This window comes from Camellia sinensis, chromosome 1, assembly GCF_055761805.1.
Source record: "Camellia sinensis isolate YWXY chromosome 1, ASM5576180v1, whole genome shotgun sequence".
In the NCBI taxonomy this organism is placed as follows: Eukaryota; Viridiplantae; Streptophyta; class Magnoliopsida; order Ericales; family Theaceae; genus Camellia; species Camellia sinensis.
In genome coordinates this window covers 76,596,085-76,606,285 of record NC_138961.1, presented here as the reverse complement: position 1 = coordinate 76,606,285, position 10,201 = coordinate 76,596,085, and positions in this window count along the sequence as shown.

Here is a 10,201-nt window from a genome sequence, read left to right as displayed (position 1 = left end):
TGCGCAAACGATGACGTCTGAGTTTTAAGGTCAGTCAAAAATGGGGTGTCTACATCAACCGACTCTGAAATTTAGTTCCGAGCCATAGAACTCATTTCATCCTTCATAGTAGTCATCCACTTGCTAGCATTTGATGAAACTAACGCTTCTAGTACGAAGCAGACTCATCATGATCCAACGGAGTACACATGAAAGATTTTCCTTTAATCTTATAAGATGATGATAAATGATTCCACGTTTACCTTTATGTAACTAGGATTTTCTAGTGAAACACTCTCATTAGAAGGTAAAGCACTCTTACTATCTTTGGCAATTTCAAGATGAGTCTCTAATTCTCCATCCTCGCAAAAGATGGTGTGACTTCCTTAGACTCCTACAACTCGAATAGCACAATATATTTCTTTACTTCACCAATACTAGAAAATTCACTCTGAATGAAACTGACATCTCACAGCTCAGTTTTAGTCATTCCACTATAGGGATGTTCATCATACTTTACATAACCCTTTGAGCATTCTGAGTATCTAACAAACACTTGTTTATTTTCTCTAGAGCCTAACTTTCCATACTTATGAGAAGTATTGTGAACAAAACTCGCACAACTCCAAGCCACAAATGCTCCAAGTCAGGTTTTGCACCTTTCTATAACTCATACGGAGTCATTGGAACTAACTTTGAAGGCACACGGTTAAGGATGTAGGCAGTAGTCATAAGAGCATCCTCCCAAAAAGATATAGGGAGGTTGACTTGTGTCATCATCAATCTAGCCATTTCAAGCAAAGTGCGATTCAGTCTCTCTGCTACAGCATTTTGTTTCAAACTGCCTACGTTCCCATTTTCCACACACAGTCCCTAGAACTAATGTGATAAATATTCACGCCCTCGATCCATTCAAAGGATGTTCAATTTCCTGCCTGCCTGATTCTTAACCAATGCAATAAGGCGCTTGAAAAAATCCAACGTCTCAAAGCGATGTGAGATCAAATAGACATTATTGAACCATGAATAGTCATAAACAAATATAAGGAAATAAGAAGCATCATGGCATGCCTTTACATTTATAGGTCTACAAATGTCAAAGTGGACTAACTCTGGAGGATATAAAATCCTAGGTGCCTTTCCTGCCAAACAAGACTCACATACAGGAAGACTTACAATAGCAAGATGCCCCAACGGGCCTTCTTTAGCTAGTTTAGTCATTTTATCTATTCCTATGTGACCAAGTCTAGCATGCCAATTAATAGAATTTTAATATATCATTATCACAAGACACATAAGAATATGAGAAAAAAATTCAAATCTAGCATAAACAAACAATTAGAAAGAAAACCTTGTCCATACAAGCCCTTATTCAAATATGTATCCAACTAACTACCACTAAAACCAAATCCAAACAAAGTAATAATTGATAATAAATAAAAAAAATTACATTAGATACCAGGTGCATAAAGCACATCGTGGAGGAGTAAAGTGCGCCCCAGACACGTCTCGAGCTAATAAGAACCAACTCCAAGGACATCCTCTCGAGTTCCATTACCCAAAGTAACGTACTACTTGCCAACAAATATCTTTCTGTAATTCACGAACTCAACTCTTTCTTTCATTCTGTGGGGGATTGCTTCTAACTATAATCCGACCATGGAGAGAATTAGCAACACATACATGTGAACAAACAAAAGTATTTAATGAGTTAAGTGAAAGGTCTACCTTCTTTGTATCAAGGCATTCCTGAGCAAAGTGACCTCGCTTCCTACAGTTATAGCACTTGACTTTAGTCTTGTTTTTATTTCCAGTTCTCCTACCTCAATGGCACTTTCCCACATTACCTTTCTTAGGACCAAGGTTACTAGTTACACCACCACGTTTTCCTTGTTTGTTGCGCTTAGGCCTGAATACCTGACGTTGCCCTACTTGGGCAACAAGGACAACGCTACGATGCGACCCTAAGTGCTTCACTTCAAGCCCAAATTGCTCAAATTTCAAAATAAGAGCAAGCAACTCGGTTACAAGTGTGGTCCCATAGGTAATATTCAGTTGATTCCACATGTCTTAAGCAATGGGGTTTGTCTCAGACTCCCTTGTGAGATTATTATGTATGCTACTAAATATAGTATAGCGCTCGCATCGATCTTCCTTGACCCAATTCTAATGGCTCTCCGTGTCATGACAATGTTGGTCAGTGATCATTTTTTCAAATCGAAACTTAAGGGTTGTTCAATTTTCTATGACTTCTTGTTCGTTAAGCAAATATTAGATTTCTTGTAATGCCCTGACAAATGAACCTCCCTGTTCCCTGTTTTCACCTGGGCATTACAAACACAAGATCAAGAACACAGACAACACAAACAAAATAAAATAGTAATGACATAGCATTAACAACATTCCTTCCCTTTTGAACTATTTCCAAGCTTTACAACATAGTTTCATTACACTTACAAACAAAATAAAATAGTTCAACTAGTAAGGAATGATATAACAAAATCAGCTACTGTTTATCTTTTCCTCAAAATTTGTTCCTTGTCACATCAAAATACATGTCTACACATAGTAATCCAAAACTATCCCTAGCATACGCATAATATGATTTCAAGCATGAGCTTTCACATCTCAAAAGTTTTCTTCAACACAAAATATTCATTTAGGAGGCACTTCATCTTTATTTCCTCAAATTGGTTAGCTTTGGGGTGAGCGAAAGCTCAGTAGGTAATGCACTTAACAGGTTATAACATTAATTGAAAAACACATGATCATGCAGTGCAACATTTGATAAATTTTATTATGTATATGTATGGATGCCTTTATGCATGAATATAAGATGAGTAATATGTAGGTTAAGTTAGCATTTCCTGAGTTCAGACGGGGTGGTAAATATACTATGACATTCCAAGTAAGAGTCGAAATTCAAAACACATACATAAATATCAGTTTTGTATACTTAAAATAGTCCCACATTTGCCGACTCCAGAAACGGCGGGGCGATGGGCACCTGAAAACATTTTTCCTTTCTGTATTTGCCGACTCCAGAAATGGTGGGGATGCAAACACCCAAAACTATGTTTTTCTACATTTGCCGACTTCAGAAATGGCGGGCTCATGGACACCCATAAACATTTTCCCACATTCATCCGGTAGTATGCGTAGATAGGGCAATTGGGTACCTTGACTCTCCGCCAGGGTACCAAATACAATACACAACTCAAAACCACCCGACTCACTACTCGGACTCATAGACTATTTACCCCCTCTCAACTTCCCATTGTTCACACCATTATTGTATCATAAAAGAAATTTGATAATGCATACGATGCATGAATTTATAAATTCTAGTTTTCCCCTAAAATGATTTCAATGCACACAATTCACTATTTCACCTTTCAATAATAACCATGGTTCATTTAACAATCATCACCAACACAAGGTGTATATAGAAAAGGATTTCAAATCATACATTTCCACCTCAAAGTTAAGCAATTGCCTTCAATTTCATACTTTTGAAATCAATTAAGAGAAATCCCTTTTGTAGCACCCCAAATTCACCAACATAAACTAGGTACATCGACTAACATTCATTATAGAATAATAGCAATTCCCTAAATCATCATAACATTGATCATTAAAGTTTGTACAAAATAGTCCCACATGTGAATTATACATTCAATGATATGAAATACATGAATCTATAGCATGTAGAACGCCAACTCTGAAAAATAAATAAAATGCCCCCAAGGGCTTACAAATTCCAAGGCTTAAGCAAGCTTACACAAAAATAGTCTCTCAGACTCAAATAGTTATAGCCCCAGGCTTACAAATATGATCACAACAAAACAGAGCCTTGTGCTTTATATACATTTATCCACGCCCTAGATTGGCGGGTTCACCACCTCCTTTCCTGAACCAAAATCCCATAGGGGTGAGCATAAAGCCCGATAGAGAATTCTTAACACAGTATATACATTTATACAGGATTCCCAATATGAAATGCGCATGCCATGATATGCCATTTAAAAGAAGATTTCATCTTTCATCTTTTGAAAACTAACATGCTCGAAAATAATTTGAAATCTCAATAATTCAGAAATTTACAATTTAGTTTAAAGGGCAGTAAATATGACTTAGGTAATCCCTAGGTTGGTATCTGCAAGTAGGCATAACTAGCGCTACCCAATCCCCACTTTCCCGGTAGCTAACCGGTAGGCACATGGTACCTCCTCCACCCGTGTTTTTGGTTTTTCACCTCGGACACTCAGGCCAATTTAATCAATTTCATCTACATCTCCTAACCAAACTTACCAACGTATTCACCCCAAAACATTTCAATGAAACTCATTTCACAATATTTCTTTCTCAATGTAAGGTTTCAAATCCCAATTCAAGATTTTATAACAAGCAATATATTGAAATGCCCATGCAACAATTATCCATGTGATGCAATAGTTATCCATTTACAAGACTTTCACACAAATGCTCCATTTGTTATCAAACATTTCCATTTCTCTATCCAATGCATTTCACAAGATCATCACATATCCATATGAACCCTCCAAGAATAATAACATTTTCATACCCAAGCATTTTCAACAAACTTATCATTTCATGATTATGTCACATTTTAGTGCATCAATCACCCAAAATCAATGATTCTCATATTTCAAGAAAATTTACCATTTACTAAGTAAAACAAGAGATTTCTCAATTACTCACTCATTTCAACATTGTAATAGATAAACATTCACAAATTCTCAACATCTCTCATAAAATCTCAAGTTCTAGGTTTTTGCCTAAACTCATCATTTCTTCATTTTTCAAAGAGGGAATCTCATCCCAAATCATCCTTTCTCATAACATAGTCAAGCTATCAAATATTGTAAGAAAAACAAGATGTAAACCCATTTTTTTTTGCAATCATCCTTTCACATGAACCAAAATCAAAATCACTACACTTTTCAAAGAGTCCTACATCAACATAATCTTGCAAAATATATATATATATATATAACTCTAAGAAAAATCCCTACCTTAAGTTTTGAAGAACAAAAGATGAGAAACCCCCAAATCTGACGATGCTGAAATCAAATCCCCACCGCACAAGATGAAGCTCTCGGTTAGCTCTCCAAATTTAATGAAGTTGGGTCAAAACTCCAATGAATCCAAAGATATCAAAGTTTTAAGATGTTTTAGTGGAGGTTTTAGAGAGAATGAGGAGCAAAAGTTGATTTTAGAGTGAGAAAATGATATACAAAAGTGATATACACATAGCCTAAGAAAGAAGAAAAAGACTGAATTTCGGACTCAGCATCGCCCACACGTGCGGTGTCCTTCCCGCACGTGCGTAGCGTGCCTTCCGCACGTGCAGCCTTCATCCCCATACGTACGGCCCTCTCTTTCCCGCACCTGCTGCTCCACGTGCTTCTATTTCAGTATGAACCCAAGTTTTTTCCCTGTATTCCACACGTGCGGCCTCACCTCCCATACGTGCGGCCCATCTCCCGTACGTGCGGCCCAAGGCCCCGCATGTATGGCCCTGGTCCTCCAACCCAGAATTTTCTCGGCTCAACTCCAGACCTTCAGGACCTGACCTCGCACCCTCTGAAACAAGTGAAATTCAACACTGGAATAAACAAGAACAAAATTTTGAGAAAAACTTCCGAGCACAACAAACCCAAAGTTAAGTGAGGAAAAAAAAAAACGAGTAGCGCACCCAGTCATCACACCTTTTTATTGAACAATTTCCAAAGCTAGGGTTTATATAGAATTTAGGGATTTTCCTACATCTCATGAAATTGATGCTAGTGTTCTTCACAAACAACATTGGTCATCGATATTAAGTACAAATCTTTTCAAAACCTTGAAACATTTCACTATTGTCCAATCCCATCACTAACACAATGGTCTATATATATATGTACATGTATGATAAGTATCTAATGAAATTACCACATATGAGTCCCAAACTAAAGGTATAACAAGTTAAGTACACCCCTACCTAAAAAATAGAAGCTAAAGATGAGAATCCACATGAAACTCCGACGGAAGTGTTAAATAATCGGTAGATATCTTGAACTAGTCTTGTTCTTCGATTATCTTGAACGATCTAAGGAGGATTTAAGGTAAAAATTGAAGGAATCAAGTGTTTGGGGTATTCAAGTTTCGAAATGGGTGGTAGAGAGAGAGAGAACAATTGGAAAAGTGAGGAAGGAAGGAATGAGTTAGATCGATTTTTAAGTGAGCTCTCCTATAGTGATCCCGATTTTGACCCATCTCTTGTGGTGTTCCGGGCTCGGCTTGGTATGGTTTTGAACGGTGTTACGTATCTTAGTTTCCCTTGTATTCCCCTTATTTTTGGTTATCGGGTTATAGTGGTATGTTTGGAACAGGTAATGTCTCCAAACCTTTAGATGCGAATCCAACCCGAATTGTGCCTTACAGAGTTGTATCGGAAGTTAATTCTTTCATGTTTTTCCACTTCATTGAGTATATCGAGGGTCGAGTCACCCTATAAAGCTTACGGAGGTCGAGCTGCTCGGTCAGCTCGCCAAAGCAAAAATGAAAAATGCATTCGAAGTTGCTTGTCCACTCGAGCGACGTTTATACGCTCGAGCGGAGAATGTTTGATTCCAAAAGTTTGACCTGTCTGCAAAAGTACTGGGAAAGTGTATTCGACGCTCGAGCAGGGCTTTCCACGCTCAAGCGGACCATGTTATATTAGTTCGTGAATCAGATATTTCAGATCACTTTTGTATATCTCTCTCTAAAAAGATTTCCTCTCCCTTCTCTCTACATTTCTCTACACAAACTAGATCAAAAACCTTGATTTTTCAAGATCCATTTGAGTTTTGCCATTGCTTCTTCATCAAATTGGGTTATCATCTCGAGGACTTCGTTGTGTGCAGTGAAGATCGAGTTTCAACACCGTTGATTTTGGGAGTTTCATTTCATTTCTTCTTCAAAACTTGAGGTAGGGATTTTCTTAGAGTTATATATATATTTTTGCAAGATCTATATGATTTTTGAAATCATCTTTCGATAGCTTTGAAAATTGATTGTTGATTCAAGAAGTTGAGCGATTTTGAAAGTGGGTTTGTCTCTTGTTCTTTTAAAATGATCTTATGGGTTTTGATCTTCGTTGATTGAAGAAAAGATGATTTTGGAAAGTTCTCTTTCAAAATATTTGAGTTGTATAGTTTTGGTGAGAAAACTAGAATTTGGGGATTTTTTTTTAAAAGAAACTGAAAATCCATGAATGATAGTCTTGAAATGTTGAAAATGTTGAAATAGTCTTGAAATGACTAATTGTTGAGGATACTTGAGAAGAATGAATTGTGTTATTCATTGGATTATGAATTGGAATAAAAGTATTTATATTCATCTTGTGTTATTGGCATGACAATTCATTTGATTATATTAACCTTTGAAAGTTGATTTGAAAACTTGTATTGAGAAAAGAATGTTGAGAAACAAGTTTTTATGAAATGGTTTTGCGGTAAATACGTTGGTAAGTCTTGATAGGTGGTGTAGATGATATTGAATAAGTTGGCCTAAAAGTCCGGGCTAAAAGACCAAAAATCCACGCGGATAAGTGTCGAGCCTTCCGGTTAATACCGGTAAAAATGACAATTTGGTAATACTTGTATAGTCTACTTGCAAATACCGACCTACGAATCACCAGAGTTCTATTTACCGCCCTTGAAATAAATTGTTAAGTTTTGAACAATTGAAATTGCATGACATCATTGAGTATGATGGCTTTTAAAAGATAAAAATGTGATTTATCTTCAAAAGGGCACAGCATGGCATTCTCATTTCATCTCTTGAGACTTATATAAAATGTATATACTTTGTTAAGGATTTCCTATTGGGCTTTATGCTCACCGTACAGGATTTTTGTGCAGGAAAAGATGTGGTGATGCAGCCTAACTAAAGGCGAGAAATTTGTGTTGAGAGTATGAGACTCTCATTTTGCTGTGACTCGGTGTGTAAGCCAAGGGCTGTATGTGTGTGAGTTTGAATAACCGTTTTGTGTAACTAGGCTCAAGCCTAGGAAACTTGTAAACCCTTGGGGGTATTTACTTGTTGTTGGATTAATGTATTGTTGCATGAAGAACTATTGTATCATGTAATATAAGTTTGGAGATTTATATTCGGTTTTCCTTAAAGAGCCATGATTGTTGTATTATCATTTGTGTTAGAAATTTGGGGCGTTACATCTCCCGAACAGATCGTTTGAGCGAATTTTCTTTTCTCGAGCAACCAACAAAATTTCAAAGAGATCGCCTGACCGGTAAATGTGAGGTCCCCAAAGTTTTGCAGAGTTACAGTGAAAATACTTAGAGCATGAAATATACACTCGAACGATCACTTTCACCACTCGAGCTGTCTCACCTATAAAATGGCAAACTATTGAGAGCTAACAATCTTTGCTCAAGTAACAAAACGACCGCTTGAGCGATCTGCCAAAAACAACTATCACATTTCATCTTTGGTGAGGTTGGTAACAACATTTTTAGAGGCCATTTCACTACATTGATTACATAAGGTATGACATTAGCACACTTTTAAAAAATTTATTCCCGAAAACACCACTGGTATGCAATATTTCCACTTACATAGGGAGATTGAAAACTTCGTTAAGCTCGTAATCATCTCCACCTATGTGAGTTAAAATATAGTACCCAATTAATTTTGAATTATTTAATAGGCAAAAACATCTCTTAATTCTACAACATAAAATCATGCATAATATATGAGTTCAAAAATGCGCCACACAATTTTGCTCGTGGGCTCCACTTGAATCCCTTTTGGTAATATGGTACAATATGTTAAGGCAACCTTGAAATGTAGTGGTGACAATGAAACATATCCCCTTATATGGCTATTAAAAAATACATCTAAAAAATAAATAATTACAACCCAAAAGAATCATATTACATTGATTCTAAGAAAAAATAACTTGGGGATACTACTTCATCAATACATTTGTGAAGTCTACCTCTAACAATACAAAAATAAATTTATGAACATGTGCACAAAAAATTACCAACATTACCTCCATCCATCCATACATACAAACATCAATCAATAAACAAATGGCCAAAGAATGGAGGTCAAATTACAATTCATACTAAGGAAAAAAGTGTAGTCATGAAGATCTAAGACTCAAAAATATATATTAGTTCTCAACTAATATATATTAAAAAATTAATTAATTAATTTCACAATTTAATAACACAAAAAATAATGCTAAAACAACTAAAAGGAATTAACAAATTATGCATGATTATTGACAAAGCAAAAAAATAATTTTCTAAAATTTTCTTAATTTTTAGAATTTTTAATTTTTTTTATAATTTTCATAATTATATTTTTAATTTTTTGTAATTTTCAGAATTAAAATCTATATAAACATGTGAGAATATTCAAAGAAAATTCAATATAAATTAATTCCAAAAAACAATGGCCAAATCAATTACATAGAAAAATATAACAAATATCAGGGAATCTACACACGCCTAACATGTACCGCACACACCTCGAGAAACGTGCACACGTGCCACACACGCGCTATGGAAGCTGCTCTACCCGTGTAGTAGAAGCTACATACGCCACGTGGCATGTGTACACACGTGCTCACCTCACGTGTTAATGACGTCAACCACATACAATGCACTGACGTCATCCGTGTTGGTTGCAAAATCGCGTTGAGTCACACCATGCTTGAGCTGTGTCGCACTGATTGCTCTAAGATACGTCATGCTAACGTCAGGAAGCGCGCCGAGTTACGACAAGCCAAGCTGAGCCGCTCTTATCCAGCGCTAACATCAGGAAGCACACCAAGTTGCGACGAGCCAAGTCAAGCCGCACTTATCCGGCTTCTGGACCTGTTTTCCCAAAAGTTCTTAAAAATAGCAATTTTGGCCTAAAAATCTTTGAAACACCATATATTTTTCAATTTTATTCCGATTAAAGCCCATTTTATATGGATGGAAAGCTCATTTCAAAATATGTTAATTTTTGTTATTGAAAACAATTTTTTTGTACTGATTTTTTAGTTAAAAAATCTATTGTAATGGAGTTTTGTAAAAATTAGAGTTTTCAAAAACCTTTTCGACATGCCATAATATTCAACAATAGTAAAACAGATAATATTGAATTGAAAATGGATAAAACCAATGTATGGCATGCAAATCATGAGGCAAAAACAAGC